Source organism: Lacerta agilis, chromosome 6 (assembly GCF_009819535.1).
Source record: "Lacerta agilis isolate rLacAgi1 chromosome 6, rLacAgi1.pri, whole genome shotgun sequence".
Classification (NCBI taxonomy): Eukaryota; Metazoa; Chordata; class Lepidosauria; order Squamata; family Lacertidae; genus Lacerta; species Lacerta agilis.
This window is the reverse complement of record NC_046317.1, coordinates 21,291,127-21,309,226: the sequence shown is the minus strand read 5'-3', so window position 1 is coordinate 21,309,226 and position 18,100 is coordinate 21,291,127.

Here is an 18,100-nt window from a genome sequence, read left to right as displayed (position 1 = left end):
CTACAAACCATTTGTACAGCACTGAATACATATGCATATGGTGGTACTTGGTTCCCAAACACCGAAAACCCAGAAGTAAATGTTTTTCAGAAGCCAAACACCTGATGCGGCTGTTGGCTATTGTTTCTGGGGTGCCTGCACCAATCAGAAGCTGCGCCTTGGTTTTTGAACATTTCGGAAGTCAAACGGATTTCTGGAACGGATTAAGGTTGGCACTTTTGCTTTTTGCTATTTATTCTGCGTTTTTGTTTTTGAGGCTTTTCCGGTCAATTTGTTTTTGTGACTGTGTGGAACCCAGTTCAGCTACTGATTGATTGATTGTGTGACTGCAGAAATGGATAAAAGCCCCCCCCCCATCCAAACAATGACTATCATCAGTGCAGGTAAGAATAATAATAATAATAATAATTTTCATTTTTATCATCTGCAATACTGTCTTATTTATTTTATAGTACAGTGCATTGATTCTTGCTTTCATTTTATGGATCAATGGTCTCGTTAGATAGTAAAATTCATGTTAAATTGCTGTTTTAGGGGTTGTTTTAAAAAAAATCTGGAACTGATTAATCCGTTTTGCATTACTTTCTATGGGAAAGCGCGCCTTGGTTTTGGAACACTCTGGTTTTGGAACAGACTTCCAGAATGGATTACGTTTGAGAACCAAGGTACCACTTATCTGGTCCAGAAAGGAGACCATAGGCTTCTTCAGTCATTTGCTAAAGAGCAGACCTTCCCTGGATTTGTTGGCTATAGTTCAGACATTCTGACAATGAGAAGGAAGGCGGGAAATGGGATTACAAGCATTTTGCGGTGAACGTGCTTAGAATCCTTCTTACCACTGGAAACCATAATAAGGTGGAGTTCCTGATTTAAGCACATTCAGCTCAACAGCCATTCATTCACAGTCCTCCAACCGGAAGGCAATGTTTAGAAGCCTCTGGAGGATTTCTGAGGCATTCAGCAAGTTGCACACCAATTTGAAGGTAACTACTATTGTTAAGTTGATCCTCCTAATAAGCAACTATTCTGCCCATTGACAACTCGCAATGAATTATGTATACTCCCCCCGCCACTGCTATTCCACACTTTTGCCATGGCAGTTCGTAGATGGCTGTCAGGTGGCCTCCCATCTCGTCCAGGTAATACTCAGGATCAGACCCCCTTTAACATTATCAGTAGAGCTGTATGGCGTGCCCTGAGACCAATCACCAAGTCTTTCGGTTTATTTATTTTTATTTTTTTTATTTTGCCTTTAGGGTTGCTCACTTTCTCCCTTTCTGTCTGCCTCTCTGTCTGTCACCTGCTGTACACTTGGGAGGGTACATTTCTTCAGGCACAAACTTTCTCCCTCAAACTTGACATTTTGTTCTACCTGGAATCACTCAGGTGAGCATCGAAGCCCATTCAGGAAGCCAGTGACATATCACTTTCAGGCCTGACACTGTCTCTTGGGATGCTGGGCTTTCTCACTACCTATAGCAGCTCTGCATGATTCTCATGAGATCACTAATTGGTAAAAAAAAAAAAAAGGCAGCTGCCATTTCTAACTCCACATGGGTAAATTTGATACAGTTAGTTCATTATCAGAGTATCAAACATGTCACCAATCCTTCTTCTGAAAGTGACTTCAGGACTCCTCTAACTAGTGCCAAGTGTCAGTCAGGAATCCTGTCATTACTATCTTCCATCCTCACCTGATATAAGGACAAAGTTTGCGGTATCTTCTTCATATTGTGTCAGTAGGAAGACTGGGCCTCCTACTTTTAAACTCGCAATATCCTGGCCAGGTTTTTCTACCATTAACCCCCTTCCCTCCCAACTCCCATTGTTCCATATTTGCCCAGGTGAGATTTTTCTGCCTAACTCTTTTGAATTCCTGGTGTCCTTATTTTTGGCCCACTGCACACAAGTGAGTTTTATTCTTTTCAGACCCTCCTGCCGAGTGCCACGAGTCAATCGCAGAGTTCACGCCTTATTTGTATCATGCTATTAGTGTCTTTATTCTCCTTTCTAGACCTGATTTTCAGACCAGCGATTCTTTATGTAGCGTGCTTCGCAGATTTCACCCGTCTCGCTTGCCTGCCTCACAGCAACGCTTTTCTCCTGCGTGTACAAAAGTGTATGAAACAAAAATGACTAACCAAGCTAGATCTTTAAATACAAAATTGCCACATCAATGTACACTTTATTCATTTATGGCTTTACATATATATAAAAAATTGTATACCGCTAAGTCCACAAAGAGGGACCCAGGTGGCGCTGTGGGTTAAACCACAGAGCCTAGGGCTTGCTGATCAGAAGGTCAGCGGTTCGAATCCCTGCCACGGGGTGAGCTCCCGTTGCTCGGTCCCAGCTCCTGCCCACCTAGCAGTTCGAAAGCACGTCAAAGTGCAAGTAGATAAATAGGGACCGCTCCAGCGGGAAGGTAAACGGTGTTTCCGTGCGCTGCCCTGGTTCGCCAGAAGCAGCTTAGTCATGCTGGCCACATGACCCGGAAGCTGTCTGCGGACAAACACCGGCTCCCTCGGCCTATAGAGCGAGATGAGCGCCGCAACCCCAGAGTCGGACACGACTGGACCTGATGGTCAGGGGTCCCTTTACCTTTTAAGTCCACAAAATAACCAAAGCAGTTAACAACAAATTATTATTATTATTATTAATGGGACGTGGGTGGTTCTGTGGGTTAAACAGCAGAGCCTAGGGCTTGCTGATCAGAAGGTCGGCGGTTCCAATCCCCGTGACAGGGTGAGCTCCCGTTGCTCGGTCCCAGCTCCTGCCCACCTAGCAGTTCGAAAGCACGTCAAAAGTGCAAGTAGATAAATAGGTACCGCTCTGGCGGGAAGGTAAGTGGCATTTCCGTGCACTGCTCTGCTTTGCCAGAAGCGGCTTTGTCATGCTGGCCACATGACCCAGAAGCTGTACGCCGGCTCGCTCAGCCAGTAACGCGAGATGAGCGCCGCAACCCCAGAGTCGTACACGACTGGACCTAATGGTCAGGGGTCCCTTTACCTTTAATAATAAAAATAATATAAATAATAATATAAATAAAAATTATAACCGGAGATCATCCACTATTTATAAAAATGTATTTTGTTAATTGCCTGCACAATGACATAGAAAAGTTTGAATATGTTTGAAACTTAAAACAGAAGGTGCTTGCTGAATCTCAATGGGAAAAGCATGCCACGGGGCTGGGCTGATGACACTACAATCCACAGGTTCAGAAAATGCATCTCATGCTACCAATCTTAGGAATGTACTGTTTCAGAATAGAGGTAGGGGGCACTGCTTATTTGAATGCTTCCAGATTAAAAGCCTTTCCTTTCATCGGAGAAAGTTTGCATGTCAGGAGGAAGGACCCAAGCCTAGCTTTCTCCATAATATGCCGGCCTTCCATGAACTGATGTGGAAAAGCATTCAAACAACGCATTTCCCCCATGTGCATCTGATTTTGATATAGGCCCAGTGTTTTATTTATCCCCTTAGCAGATTTTTCAGTACCACCTTTCTGCCACAATAGCCAGCAAGGTGGCCCACAAATAAATAAAAACAGATTAAAAGCAATAAAAATAAATTAATCAGTGTAGTATGTACATAAGAAGCATCCTGCATCCGGACAAGAGTACCACATGCTTTTTTTCTGAATACTTGCTGTCAATACATTCACAATCATATAAACATATTAAATAGCATGCGTATTTCCTTTTACCCTGTTAATTACCTATTTTGCTTCTGTTTGGCTGAAAGGCTACTGGTGTTCCAAATGTCTCATAAATGGGAACAATGCCATTCCTTACCTATCACTAAAACCACATTAACCACAGAGAACAATTGGCCAATAACTCTTCCACTTTATCCCTTCCCATTGCTTGGGATACGGTTTCTTTAGCAGAAGATGTCCTAACAGAATAAATGTGGAGGAGAAATAAATACTGTATATTCTGGCATATAAGACTACTTTTTAATCCAGGGAAATCTTCTCAAAAGTCGGGGGTCGTTTTATATGCCGGGTGGAGAATCTGCGGTCGAGTATATCTCAAACTCTATATTTTAACTGGGAAAGTTGGGGGTCGTCTTATATGCCCAGTCGTCTTATACGCCGGAAAATATGGTAAACCATTAGAACCTAAGGACTGAAGGCATTCACCAATGCAGCCTTCACTAACACGGTTCTCTCCAGATGGTTTGAACTACAACTCTAGGGTTGCCATATTTTGAAGAGCAAAAAAGAAGAAGCCATGATGGCCATTCAAAGCAAATAAATTCAATTTGTCTCAAATTTTGCCCCCGAAAAACAGGACATGTCCTGGAAAAAGAGGACACCCATGGCAACCCTATAACTCCCATCAGCCCCTGCCAGCACATTCAACAAATCTGGAGGGCACCAGGTTGGCAAAGACTGCATTAGTGAATGTTCACAAGGCTGCTTTCCATGGTGAATGTCACCATGCACCACTGATTGTCCTGTGCAGATACACTGGGAACATGACTTGAGCATGATGCAGGCTTGAAACCCAGTCATAATACACTATATTCCCTTTTGAAATACATAAGACACCTCAAAAGTTGGAATCGATGAAACAAATACCAGTGATACTACAATAAAAGTAAATGCCCGATATGGAACGGAAGACCGACATTTAAGAGACAAAAAAGCACACACCAATCTACCGAGTCAAATGAAATGAAATAAATAAACGGACAGGTTTACTACTTAGTTACATGTCGGCCTTTTTATCATCAAGATTTGCCATTAACGCTTCAGTGAAGCACAGGAAAAGTGACAGAACATAAACCTTACTTATGATTTAAGATGTGTCAACAAGATGCAGTTGCTTTCGACTTAAATGAAGTCTATCACAAATCCCCAATCTGTACCTGCTACAAGTTTGTAATTGCTTTTGGGGTATAATGGTATGATGTACCAGCCCATTAGGACAACTCCATCCCCTGAACACTCATCATGTTTCTATTAAAACATGCTGGCTCTTTTGAAGTGTCTGATGTACTTGAAAGAGCTGCCTTGTTTGTGCTTTGTGGGGGAAGCCAGGGGGCGGGGGAGAGAGAGAGAGAGAGAGAGAGAGAATATCAAAACAAGAGTTTGGCTGCAGTTTCCAATATGCTTCCTTAGTAAGAGACAAATATTTTCCATGAGATTTCCTGAGAATATGAGGCAAATCAGCCAGAAGGAGACCGTTTAAGAGAAACAGGTTTCTTCCCATTCAGGTTCATAAGTCAGGCTTCTCTGGAGAATAGCCCAAATGCAATAGACAAATCTCAATGAAATTCCGCCGATAGGTTTAGGAAATCAGGTATGCAGCTGATTGATTCAGGATGATTTCATACAGGTAATGCGATATAGCTGGAATAACTAGGTCTGTTGCACCGATGGTGCTGGAAGGAACTTCTGGGCATAAATTCTCTCAGCCTAGTCTCCAGTAAACATGGGCCATGTGAGGATGGATGTGCAGTCAAGTCATATCTAAGGAAACACATGGCCTAAAGGGCATGATGATATCTCCAAACATGCACTTTAAAAATTGAGCCAAGGCTTCCAATAAAAGTGGACTGATAGTCTTGAGTATCAAAATCGAGTAAAAAGCACTGGGGGGGGAAACAGCTGCAAATCTTCTGCACCCGCACAATGGACACTACACCTTTCTGTCAAAGACTTCTGCCAATTATTTATTTTTAAAAGAAACTGAGGGTTGCTCTGTTGGGGGATGCCTGCGGGGGTTTTTTTTGCCTTTGTTTTATTTGCTTGAAGTGCGTAGGTGTTTTGCCTGTGGGAGGGGGGAGAGGTCTGCGCATCACCACTTCTTCTGTGAAATGGGTATTTTATAAAACACAATAAAACCAGTATTAGAATCCATATCAAGCCAACAGCAAGTCCCACTACTGATCAACCACCTCCCAATTGTCCTAGCAGGCGGGCTTCCTGTTTCCGGTGGTGAGAAATGGCTGACTCCCACACAATCGGACCTCAGCCATGCCAGTAATTCAGGGTTGATATGGGGGTAATTAGCCATGACAGACTCCCCAGGGTGGGGGAGGACTGTCTTGTAGACCCGCAGATCGTCCAAGATTGTCAGCTGGCATCAAGGTGCAAGTGGCAGGACGCTGGGTCCCAGAGCACGGCATGGCTGGCACTCTCCAAAGTCACTCTCACAAGCCAGAAATATCTGTTTGATAAAATAATTAGATTTGGACAATAAACAGACATAGTCTGGACCACAGAAGACTGAGAAAAAATCTGCAGAATTGCACAGTCCCTGGTGTTTAAGCTCGGACTTCAAAGAGATTCTCATCATGGTGTTTGGATTTATGGAGGTGATTGGTAAGTTCTTTTTTCTTCTTTTCTATACCTACAATTGTTTTTCTATGCCAAGCCTCATTAAGAAATCTATTTTTATTTAAAAAAATGGAGTGCAGATGAACTTCTATTTATAATTAAGTATTCAGCTACTTAGACTTGATAAAGATAAAAGAAGAAACAAGATGGTGCTTGTTAGTATGACGCAGCACGGAAAAATGAGAATTCCTCCCTTTTTCGAGAGAAGTGGGAAATACTTGCTAGCTGACTTTATAATGACTTGAGATAACAATTTGGAACAACATACAGTGCATCTGTTTGCATAATTTTTCATTATGAGCGAGAGAGAAGGCTAAGTGGATGTCTAGCAACCCCCCTTCTACGGCCCAGAGGGGGGTGTGGTCTCCAGGAAAGCTGATCGGTCGCCAAATGACTTAACATCTGTGGAATAAAGTTCATTTACATTGCAATATTGCAAACAGTATGCTTAACAACCTAATATTGGGAATTTATCGTGAACAGTAACAATTTAACAACTTGGGAGTTACTGTGTCATTAAACTTCAAATGAAAGGCTTGGACAACAGCCCGGATTGGAAGATCGGAATGAAGTCAGGAAAAGCTGCGCTGGCAAATAGACAGTTTAAAAATATATATATACACAAATAGAGCTGTACCCGATGAATGAAAGGATATATGATTTCTGACATGATTGAGAATCGCACAGCCAGGGACGGGGAACTTTAAAGTGTTAAGATCGGAATGTGGAAAATATGAGAACAACAAGAAAAAGGCATAAATGAAAATATTGCAAGATATACTTCAGAGGTCCAGCCTATGGGAAGCCCGGAAAAAATAATAATTAATAATTTGTATTGTAATTTGGCTGTTTTTTATTTTATTTTATTATTTTAAATGGATTATGATTTGGTGGATTTGTTAATTAGATGTTCTTATTGGAAAACTAATAAAAATGATTTATAAAAAAAATAGGCAATCTGTATCTGGAGCCTGACAAAATAAATAATTTCTGTTGATCTTACAACTAATTTTAATGAAGTTTGACACTGCAAACCATCAAATTCTGACAGAACGCTCATGCACAATGCTAAACAGGTGTGCTCAAAAGTGGTAATTTGAGAGAGCAAAAGATTTTACACAAATACGCACATGTCCACCTTTTCCCACTGGTCTCTATATCTGCTTGTGTGGTCCTGGAAGTGGCAGCAAGAGTGTTCCTTGGTACTATTGAGATACACCATTTCTCTCATCATGTTTACCCACAAGAATGAGGGCAGGGATCATTGCCCTCACTCTGATCTGGCTTCATAACACCACATAGCCACCGGGATTTGTCTATAATATAGGCAAGCCAGGTGTGCAGAGCTTCTGAAGCCCCCAATGAAGACCAAGAAGAATGGCATGACAGCAAAGCTTCCTAATTTCCCTTGGATGGGGCAGACTTTTACAATGCAGTCATATTCCCCAGTTCTTAAGCAAAGCTTAGAGATCAGGACTAGGGCTCATGCATTCCTTCCACTGCTCCCTTCTCCTGCATGCCCTTTAGATTTGTAAGTGTTATGCATTCAGTGGTCTTTGTTTGCCTAAGCTTGAGTCTGGACTAGAGATGGGAAGGCCTGGAAAAACCCCTGAAAAAATGGGGGGGCAGTCCCCCCCGTTCCCCCCCCCAAAGCCTTTTTTCCCGGAAAAAATGAAAAAATTCTGGTAGTTTGATATAGTTTGAGTATTCCACACACTATTTCCCCCCCCCCAATTTTCCCTGGAAAAAAATGGCTTGGGGGGGGGGGGACTTGTTCCCTCCCCCCTATTCTTCCATTTTTCTCCCAGGCCTTCCAGCACTCACACTTTGGAGCTCCCTGCCGACTGACACCAGGCAGGTGCTCTCACTGTACTCTTTTCGGCAACTGCTCAAAACATTTTCGTTAGGACCAGCCCATCTGAACACATAGAAGCTGCATGCAATTTACTTCCTTTTAACCACTGCTGACTTTAATCGTCTTTTGAATACTCTTAAATACCTGCTTTTAACTGTGTTTCACCAATCATATTAATATTCTGTTGTATATATTTTTTTAAAACACACACACACACACACACACACACTTCTTTTCCTTTCAGAGTTTGAGCCTTAGTGCAGCATACTACTCAGTAACTGGATGTTGGTTACTTCCGGGCCTGGCATACAAAGAAATTGCCTTATGCTTTGCCCTGGCTGTCCTCAAGTAGAGATGGAAAGGTATGGTGGGAAACCAGAAAAATTGGGAGGGAAACAGGTGCCCCCATACACTGTTTTTCCCCCAAAGCTGTTTTTAGAAGTCCATGAGAAAAGCTCTGTGTGATTTTAAAAATAAAAAATGACAGAGGAAGAACAAGAAGAAATGGAACATGGTAGCAGTAGTTAAGTAAATGAGATAGAATAAACTGAATGTATATGTTGTGCCTTCTGGTTTTTGTTTGTTTGTTTGTTTGTTTTGTTTTAAGCACTACTCAAAGGGTAGACCTTCTATGGAGCTTAAATATTGAGGTGGACCTTAACTTTATTTGCTGTTGGTGCTAAGGGGCAAATCTGATAAAAAAAAATGTTGATTGTTTCTTCCTTTTTTTGTTACTTTTGAGGGAAAGGGGGTGGTTACCTGTTTTATTGCAAGCATAATACTTTTATCTACACTGTGTTTCGCACAATTTGTAAAACTACTCCACACTGAACTTTTTTTTTCATTTTTTCTAAAACTTCAATTTTCCCATAAAAAAGGGGGGGGGCTTTTTCTCTCTCTCGTGGCTTCAAAATTTCCAGAAATTTTACATCTTTAGCCCCTGTGTTCTGATTCAATGCATGATATCCAATCACAGAACATTTCAGGATTTGGGCCTCTGCCATTGGCACTTAAACTCTGAGTCATGATTCGCAGCTTGGAAGTTTAGACAGCCAATCATGTTGGGAGTGTGGGATGTAAACACAGAGCAGCCAAACACAACACTCCTAGAGAGGACATGAAGGTAACTCAGTCCACCAGGCTTAACTTCCTGTTTACCTGGACTGAGTTACAGGAACCAGAAGTAGGTGTGGTCTTACCTGGGAACAAGATCCCAAAGAAGACTCCCCATTTTGCCTCATCCTTTGAAGAAGCAGCATGCTATCTCTCAGCCTGCAGCTGAGAGAAGCAGGGGTGAAGGCTGTTCCCCTATGGAAGCAGCTTCACCACATGTAAATACATTTATCTAAGTTTATATGCCTCCTTGAAGCCTGTACTGTGACTCTTGGATGTCCGTGAGTAAACTCTATTATATCTAATAATCAGTACTGTATTGTGTCTTTTTGCTTTTAAGAGGGAACAAGGGGAAATATACCAGGAATATAGCTGGCTTAAGCAAGCCTATGCAAACGTTTTTTGCTGTGTTTTAAAAGGGAATGTAAACTCTGCTAAGTTTGGAGCTTGCTCACACAAGCTGGGATTGAGATATATAAATAATATATACTCATCCACATTCCTAAACATTCCCACAAAGGGTTATTGGCCCCAGTATTGCATATTTTTGTGTATTTTTGAAGGATTGCATTGGATTGTGTTTTTGAGTTGAGTTGGATTTTTTTTTGAAAGTACTTCCTGGTGAGCACATGTCTTTGTCTTTGTTCTTTTGTTACTGTGCTGAAAAGGGATTAACCCCCCTCCCCTCCCTCAGAGTTTACAGTACTCAGAGGCAGTGAAGATTTATTTGAGGTTTTTGTATTTTTGAGCATTTTTGAGTTTTTGTTTTTGGAATTTTTGACAAATTTTTGGATTTTTGAATTTTTTTTTTCAACTTTTTGAATTTTAAGATGGCTAGTGTAGCTTTTGTTAGTGAAGCAAGGCCAAACTATATGCTGCTGAACGACCATAATTTTGTGCACTGGAAGCAACGCTTAATGGTATATCTGAGTGCAAGGAACGTTCTGCAGGCTATAAAAGATGAAAAGCCTACAGGAGATAAAGAAGAAGATTTAGCCAAAATTGAAGCCTGGGAAAGGAAGAATAGCGAAGCCAAGCACATAATTTTAAGTGCACTTCGCGATGAGCATCTATCCTTAATAAACATTGAGGATGATGCATCCCAGATTTTAAAAGACATTGAGTGGATTTATGGAGCATCTACACAGAACTCCTACAGGCATTTGCTAGATAAATTGCTCAAGTTAAAGATGAACTCCAGAGAGCAGTTCACAGAGCATGTTAAGAGTTTTTCAGAGATTGTGCAAAGAATTGCTCTCACTCCTGAAGCTCTTAATGAAGTGACTAAGGTGACTTTCTTGCTAGCATCGCTAGGACCAGCATTTTCTTCATTTAGAAGCCTAATGGATCACACAAAAGATCTGACTTTTAATGAATTAATCAGCCACTTAAGAGAGGAATGCAGAGAAAGCTTGGATTCTCAAGAACGCAACTCTAGGAGAAGTGACTGTAATTATGCTTCAAAGCAATTTAAAAAGGCCAAAGAAATAACTTGTTTTAACTGCCAGAGGAGAGATCACATGGCAAAGGACTGTAAATCTCCTAAAGTGAACAAACCCCGCCCCTTTAAGCCAGAAGGGGACAAAAGGGGGAAGCATGAGTGCAACATGCTGCTGCAAGAAAGGAGCTTAGCTGTCCAGAATTATGAAAATGTGCATAATAAGTGGTATTTAGATTCTGGAGCGAGCTCCCATTTTTGTTTTAATGAAAAGTACTTTGATGAACTAAATGATGAAGAATCTGAAATTCAGATACCAGATGGCCGCATTTTGAAGTCGAAAGGTGCAGGTTCTGTGCATTTGGAATTCAATGTAGACAATGAACCATTTAGAACCAGAGTGTCTAATGTTCTGTTTGTACCGGAATTGAACTGCAACTTACTTAGTGTATCCACATTTGAAAAGAAAGGTTTCAAGGTCACATTTGAAAATGGACAATGCAATGTAACCAAGCATGGTGAAGTGTATATCCAAGGAAAGCTAATCAATAATGTTTATGAGGTTGATCTTTCAGAAAGCCAGTCTGCAAAGGTTGACACAAGGAAGACTGTCATTGACTGTTCCAAAGAGTCAGAATGGACTCAAGAACTTATACACTTTCCTTCTGTAACCCCACAAAGTACTAATCTGCCTTCTAGTGTCATAGCGCCCCCTACAGGTGATGCACCAGAAGACGCAGAGGACCAGAATCCTGGCGGCTCCAGAGACGAAGAGGATCCAGAAGGGGACATGCCAGCGTTGGAGGATGATGAAGAAGCTGATGCGGTTCAGGAACCAGAACCAGAGGTCAGACGCTCATCCAGAACCAACAGAGGTGTTCCACCGGTAAGGTTGTCCTACCTTGCAGGGTCGGCGTCACCACAGGAACCTTCCACATGGGAAGAGATTCAGCGGATGCCAACTGCAGAAGCTAGTCTCTGGAAGAAGGCCGCGCAGGAGGAGATGGATGCACTGCATCAAAACAAGACTTGGACCCTCACAGAACTACCTCCGGGTAAGAAAGCCATTGGCTGCAAGTGGGTTTTCAAGGTTAAGAAGGGGTCAGAAGGGGAAGTGCAACGCTACAAAGCAAGGCTAGTAGCACAAGGATTTTCGCAGAAATATGGTGAAGATTATGATGAAACGTTTGCACCAACTGTAAGATACAATAGCGTAAGAATGCTTTTGAGCATAGCAGCCTCTAAGCAAATGGACGTGCGTCACATCGATATTTCGACTGCGTTTTTGCATGGCGAGATTACAGAACAGATTTATATGAAACAGCCTAAGGGTTTTATAAAACCGAATGAGGCTCATCTAGTCTGCAAATTAGAAAAAGGACTTTATGGATTAAGGCAGGCTGCTAGAGCTTGGAATCAGAAATTGCACAGTATGCTGGTGCAACTTGGATACAAGCAAGGAAACGCTGACAAGTGCTTGTACAGTAAGTCAAGTAATGGACAATTTTCTTATATATTGGCTTTCGTTGATGACTTGATTATCGCAACATCTAATAACAGAGACTATGTGCAAATTGTGAAGCACCTCAGCAAAGAGGTGGGAGTCAAAGAACTAGGAGATGTCAAGTACTACCTAGGAATCCAAGTGGAAAGAGAAGAAGACGGATCGTTTCTTCTCAGCCAGCGACAGAAAATAAATGAACTGATTGAATGCATGCAGTTGCAAGATGCAAACACAGTTGCAACGCCCATGGCCACAGACTTCCTGAAGAATCAGCAGGATTCGAAGCTGTTGCCAGATAACAGTGAATATAGGTCGGTAATTGGTAAACTTTTGTATTTAGTTACCACATGTAGACCTGACATAGCCAATGCAGTGGGGATTCTTAGCAGGAAAGTGAGTTCTCCCACTGAGCATGATTGGGCTGGTGTGAAGAGGGTGGTGCGTTATCTGAAGGGTACAGTGAACTGTAAATTAAGGTTGCCAGCTGTCAGTGACCCTAAGTTGGTGGGGTACACTGATGCAGATTGGGCTGGGGATAATGCTGACTATAAATCAACAAGTGGTCATGTTTTTATGTTTGGGGATGGACCTGTTGTGTGGGGCAGTTATAAACAGAACTGTGTAGCATTATCTTCCACAGAAGCTGAATATATTTCTGCATCGGAAGCGTGCCGAGAGATTGCCTGGCTTGATGAACTCATCAAGGACTTTGGTTTGGTGAGAAAGCAAGCTGTCAGTTTGCTGGAGGACAATCAGAGTTGCATAAAACTGACTCAGAGTGAAAAGTTCCTTGCCAGGACAAAACATATAGGTGTGAGGTACCATTATATACGTCAGGCAGTCCAGGATGGACTTGTGGAACTGTCGTACTGTTGCACCAATGAGATGGCTGCGGACATCCTGACGAAGCCCCTCCCAAGAGAGAGTTTCCAGAATCTACGTGTCAAGCTGGGACTCTGGGTGGTTGAATAAAGTTGTATATTTTTGTATGTTGTGTTCGTCTGAGAAGGGGTTTGTGGGATGTAAACACAGAGCAGCCAAACACAACACTCCTAGAGAGGACATGAAGGTAACTCAGTCCTCCAGGCTTAACTTCCTGTTTACCTGGACTGAGTTACAGGAACCAGAAGTAGGTGTGGTCTTACCTGGGAACAAGATCCCAAAGAAGACTCCCCATTTTGCCTCGTCCTTTGAAGAAGCAGCATGCTATCTCTCAGCCTGCAGCTGAGAGAAGCAGGGGTGAAGGCTGTTCCCCTATGGAAGCAGCTTCACCACATGTAAATACATTTATCTAAGTTTATATGCCTCCTTGAAGCCTGTACTGTGACTCTTGGATGTCCGTGAGTAAACTCTATTATATCTAATAATCAGTACTGTATTGTGTCTTTTTGCTTTTAAGAGGGAACAAGGGGAAATATACCAGGAATATAGCTGGCTTAAGCAAGCCTATGCAAACGTTTTTTGCTGTGTTTTAAAAGGGAATGTAAACTCTGCTAAGTTTGGAGCTTGCTCACACAAGCTGGGATTGAGATATATAAATAATATATACTCATCCACATTCCTAAACATTCCCACAGGGAGTGGGAGTGGCCCAGGCCTTCAGAAATGTATATAAGCAGTTGCTTTGCCCCTGTTGTCCAGTTCTGTTAGTTTAATAAAGGTTCTTGCTGTTATCACTGTGTCTTGCCTTGTGGGAACACATCTACACTTCAGTAAGCTCCTACTTTCCTGTGTTGCTTGAATTTTCTTCTTTCATTCCTTTTTGTGGCTAATTATGGGTTGCCCGTCTGCACTGAGTTCAACAATAACCATTGTTAGCTTCAAATCAGAAGTTGAAACTTGCTTCTAACTATGGTTTGAAGAAGATTCCAGTATCAAGGCTAAGATTCTCATAAAAAGGTTAGGCACATTCAAGATTACATTGCTTAGGGAGTTGAAGCATGTGGTTTGAATATGACACTTCACATGTGATTAAAAAGAGATGATAAAAATAGTGTCTTGGTGGAGAATCACACCTCAATCAAACAAGCTGCAGAGGAATTTTGTCATTTTTATTACCAACATTTGTGCACATTTTATAAAATCACATCATTTAGCAACAGAACATGATACTCATGCAATGTGCAATAAAATTCTCTCTTACATTCATTTCAATACCATCATTTAAGAAAAGAAAAGAAAAATAACCGATACTGTGAGATGTCATTGCATATTTGAGTCTTAACATAACTGTTCCATCAAAGCAGAAATGATGTTTATTTGCCGACAGCAAAGATTACAGTAGAAAATGATGGTGGTCGTCATCACATTACACAGGCCATGGAGATGATATCCCCCCCCCCCAACCTTTTAAGTTGCAGTTCCTTGGAAACTTATTGTTTGCTTTGCCTATTTGCTTGAGAATAGCTTGAATATATCTTATATGGAAGTATTTTGCATTCAGCATCTTTTAAAAACTCTGTAGAAGCAAATGAATGGATAGAGTTTCAGTGTATCACTGCTGTATGCTATCACAGGTCATTAGCACTTTATTTTTGTATAGCGACTCCCCCCAATAAATCACCATTCCTCTCCCTGAACTATCCCCAAGCAACAGCTATTCCATCAGGCTGCGGCAGAGGGTAAGGAGGGAAGCAAGGGCACTCCATCAGGTCTGCTTAGAGGTCAGCTCCTTTATCTCCCTGAACGGTTTCCATCCCACTAATCCTAATCAGGAGACTGTATCTCTTACATTAAAAAAAAAAAAAACCTGTTGCTTGGCTTGGCTTTCACTCCTCCCTCCTCCTCTCTCTTTCCTTTTGTGTTGTGTCTTTTAGACCAGTGTTTTTCAACCTTTTTTGGGCAAAGGCACACTTGTTTCATGAAAAAAATCACGAGGCACACCACCATTAGAAAATGTTAAAAAATTTAACTCTGTGCCTCTATTGACTATATATAAAGTAATTCTCTTGAATTTTTCAATTTTTCCCACGGCACACCAGGAAACATCTCGCGGCACACTAGTGTGCCACGGAACAGTGGTTGAAAAACACTGTTTTAGACTGCAATATGCCTGAAAGCAAAGAATTGATGCTTTTGAATTATGGTGCTGGAGGAGACTCTTGAGAGTCCCATGGACTGCAAGAAGATCAAACCTATCCATTCTTAAGGAAATCAGCCCTGAGTTTTCACTGGAAGGACAGATCCTGAAGCTGAGGCTCCAATACTTTGGCCACCTCATGAGAAGAGAAGACTCCCTGGAAAAGACCCTGATGTTGGGAAAGATGGAGGGTGCAAGGAGAAGGGAACGACAGAGGGCGAGATGCTTGGACATTGTTCTTGAAGCTACCAGCATGAGTCTGACCAAACTGCAGGAAGCAGTGGAATACAGGAGTGCCTGGCGTGCTCTGGTCCATGCGGTCACGAAGAGTCGGACATGACTAAACCACTAAACAACAACATGCCTGAAGGCAATGACCGCCTTGTTGCTTATTGCTCTGTAATCAGCTCTGGGAAGCTTTTCAACTGAAGGGTTATGTAAAAATGTTTTACTTAAACAAATGACTCAGATAACAGTAGCTAAAATAGCACTGCTTTTCATAATATGGTCACCAAATTGCCAACATTTTAAAAGTGGTTTATCAGTTTTGAAATGCAGGCACACAAAAGAAAATGAATAGAGGATTTCTTCCTTTTGCAGTGAAAGGGTGGATTTTGTTTAAAGGAAACTCCATGACGCACATAGGAGCACCTTAAGATTTCAGTCATGACCATTAGCTTTTATAAAAATGAAGTCTGTATTCAAATAATGTAGGGTGAAGGTGTTTTTCAATGTTGGCTTTTTATTTTAATTTCACAGGTACCATAAATGGAGTTGTGTGCATTTCCATTCCAGTGAACTGCTATCTGCCCGAAATACTATATAATATTTTCGCAAGCATAATCGGACTCTTTCCCCCTCCTTTCTGAATGTCAACACATGTCCTGTTGGCATGATCTGCAGAGCCAGGCATGGGCAGATGGTTGCATAACAATCAACTCATCCGCATTACTTTCTACAATGTTACATGGAGGCTGGATGCAAAAAAAGACTCAAGGCTGTTCCTGTATTTCCCAAAGTGAATGTTGTCACAGGAAGAGGAACCGCTAAAAGGAGTCACAAGAGTATCATATCTATGGTAGCAATGTCACACCCTGCTCAGGCATGGTAACCTAGCATGTGATGGTGACATAACATGACTCACTGTAAAATAAAATAACGCACCCATAGCCAATACTTTATCCTTGCAGATCAAGTGCCCCCCAAAAGTGTATAACTTCAAGATAACCCTACAATTAATTGGTAGTTGCTATGCCTTCTTTGATAGACCTTAATTGGTTTGCTTTGATGTCACCCTTATCTGTGGGAACGGGGATGTTGGGCTCAGAGCCCAGAAGAGGTACTATCTGTAATGTTTGGGTATAGGCCACCTGCAGTCTTTGGTCAGGTAGCTCACCAAGTGGCTGCTTGGATGTGGACAAGCCAACTCCTTGCTGTGGAGTCCATCCCACAGACGGCTTTGAGCCGGCTCATGGGGAACTAGCAGGCTGTTTGCGGTAAACCTATCCTTTTCTTCCATAAAGCATTAGAAGTGGCCATTCTGATGTCTTTGGGATACTTCCTTTAACTCCTGTATCTCACTAACTCTAGGGGCTATGGGGGCTTCAGCCCCCAAATAAAATATTTGAGGGGGCTGGGCCTCCCCAAAGTTGATGGGCACTGCCATTCAAATGGTATGTGTGCACCATGTCATGTGATCCATTATGTGGGGTGGGGCTTACCTGCCCCCCCATATTTTATTCAAGTTGGCACCCCTGCACAGACCCCTGTGAACTCTCCTCAAGCTCTGGGGTTGTGGTTTGGTTTGGTTTACAACAATTGCCCCCATTATGTTCCTTTATAGTTCTTTATGGATTCAACTCTGCACCGGATTCCACGCCCTCCCAAATTCCAATTTAAGTAGACTCCTTTTCACATCTTCTCCCTTCACACAATGACACTCACACGAGAGGGAGAGAATGAGAATGTGCTTGCTGGCCCAACACCTGACGCCACATTCCCACACAATCTACACAATGGGGCAAGGTCTAAACATTTGAGTTGTAAATCACATGGGGAGCTGACACACATACAAGAAGCTCCCTTGCCCAACGAATCAAGGAAAGGCCAGCAAAGACACAGCATTGGTGCCTGCTTTCTCCTGCAAGAGATTGTTAGTTTGTGAGGGGAGAACACCTTGAAGGGGCTTAGGAGGATTCCTAACACTGACCAATCACCGTGCTAAATTCCAACTTCTACTTCACACATTAAACACTTCCATCTGAGACTCAGGAAACACCGTGACAGGAAATGACAGGGGTAGCAATGGAACTGACGATTCATCGTGCTATTCAATGGAACTGACAATTCACCGTGCTAGAGAAGAAACTAAAAAAAATTAAAATTTTTAGTTTCTTCTCCCATTAGATTCACAAAAAGTTTAGGGGTATGCATACCCCTGCGTCCCCCCAGGAAAAAAAAGCACTGGGTATAGCCCTTATTCTAATTAGACTAATACTATGAAAATTCATATTCCATGCCTTAGAGAGTACATTGTCTCCATTGATTCTAGAATAAAATGTCTTGCGTATGCAGCTTTAGAGTTTTAAAGATTGAAAAGAGTACTTTGAATTGTCCCCTAAAAAAGAAGAAGCAACACTGAAAACCTAATCAGCCACAAATTCAGTGACTGTGAAATATCATTAGCCGCTAGCATTAGTCTTCCAGTGTGGGCAATATTTTGAACAACCTGCCTGATGCCAGTTCTTAATATACTTTGG